At 45.3% G+C, this 1,758-nt stretch overlaps 1 non-coding gene across 1 annotated transcript; it reads right to left on the reverse strand.

Annotated features, from left to right (window-relative positions):
- Positions 1–1,028: 1,028 nt before the first annotated feature.
- On the reverse strand, positions 1,029–1,100 carry TRNAC-GCA. The gene has a single exon. It is a non-coding gene; the product is annotated as a tRNA-Cys (tRNA).
- Between the last annotated feature and the right edge of the window lie 658 nt (positions 1,101–1,758).

Genomic DNA, 1,758 nt, shown 5'->3' on the forward strand with positions numbered 1-1,758 from the left:
AGGCATCTAGTCTTCATGAAATGACATCAAGAGATGGAGAATCCACCACTTTCCTTGGTAGCTTGTTCCTGTGATGAATCATCCTCGCTGTTGACTATTTGTGCCTTAGTTGTAATATGAATTTGTCTCTTTTCACCTTCCAGCCATTGGGTCTTCTTATGCCTTTCTCTGCTCGATTCAAGAGCCCTTTAATACCCAATATTTTCTCTCCATTAAGGCACTTCAGCACTTCAATGAAGTCACCTTTCAATCTTCTTTTGATAAGCTAATCAGGTTGAGCTCTTTCAATAGCTCCCTAGAAGGCATTTTTTCCAGTCCTCAGAACATTAGGTGACTCTTTGCTGCCCCAGCTCCAATTTCACAACATCTTTTTCAAACGAGGACACCAAAACTGGAGGCTATTCCAGTATCAGTCTCTCTGATGCTGTCAAGTATCAGAGGGGTAGCCGTGTTAGTCTAGTTCTGTAGAAGCAGCAAAGAATCCTGTGGCACCTTATAGACTAACAGACGTTTTGCAGCATGAGCTTTCGTGGGTGAATACCCACTTCTTCGGATGCAAGCAGTGGGATGCTGTGACACTGATGCTGTGTCACCTCCTTTGACGTTATTGACATAATCTGTAACTGTATAGATCACCGTTGCAACCACTGTTCTATATTTGCAGCCAATATTACAGAGAAGTGGTCGTGTAAGGGGTCTGTGGAGAGGTTCTGATTGGCTGATTATAATGATGCTATCTCTAGATGTGTATCTTTTTTTGGTAGTTGACATTATGAATATTGGCTCTATGCTGCCTGTATTTCAAACTTGTGCTCTGCTTCAGGGAATGATACCTTTGTTTAATTGATGAAAACATAAACTAGACACTTAGAGGATTGGAACTGATTTCAGCTGATGGACAGGTTTGCTAGGTTTTTTTGCATTTGGACAGCGAAATGTTGAGTGTTCACATGCATTTCAAGCATCCTCGTATGGTGGAGCTCCTGAACATAATGGAGAATGGAAATAAAAATGTTTTTTTTTCTTTAAGAGGGCACTGGGGTTTGAACCAAGGACCACTTGATCTGCACTCAAACACTCTACCACTGAGCTATACCCCCATTACAACAGGAGTATGGATTTGTGATCTCCAGGACTTTGAAGGACAGACCCTGCTTCATCGAGCTCCTTTGCCATTCCCAGACCACAGGTGGTTTTAAAAATGGGGTTTGATTAAACTTCTTAAATGTGGTAAACACCACAGCTTGCACCCCCACTGATATAGCTTCTCCCCATGACAGAGCTGCCATCTCCTGGGGAAGTGGATTGACTACACCAACAGGAAAACTCTCCCCCCTCAGCATGGAGCAGTGGTTCTCAAGCTGTGGGTCAGGACTGCAAAGTGGGTTGTGACCCTGTTTTAATGGGGTCACCAGGGCTGGCATTAGACTTGTTGGGTCCTGGGGCTGAAGCCAAAAGTCTGAGCCCCCCCCACCCAGGGCTGAATCCCTCAGGCTTTGGTTTTGCCCTCCCCGCACTGGGGCTCAGTCTTTGGCACTCCCCCCCTGTCAAGTGGAGGGGCTTGGTCCCTCTTTCCAGGGCTACGTATTAAGTTATTTTGGCAGAAGAAGGTTGCAGTGAAAGGACGTTTGAGAAACCCTGGCACAGAGCATCTCCATTACTGAGCTGCAGCAGCATAGACTCACTGTTTGAAACATTGACCTGTCCTTAGCCTCTGAATATGTCTAGGCTTGGCTCCCTATGGCACTGTTGTGATCA

This window comes from Mauremys mutica, unplaced genomic scaffold (genome assembly GCF_020497125.1).
Source record: "Mauremys mutica isolate MM-2020 ecotype Southern unplaced genomic scaffold, ASM2049712v1 Super-Scaffold_100084, whole genome shotgun sequence".
Lineage (NCBI taxonomy): Eukaryota > Metazoa > Chordata > Testudines > Geoemydidae > Mauremys > Mauremys mutica.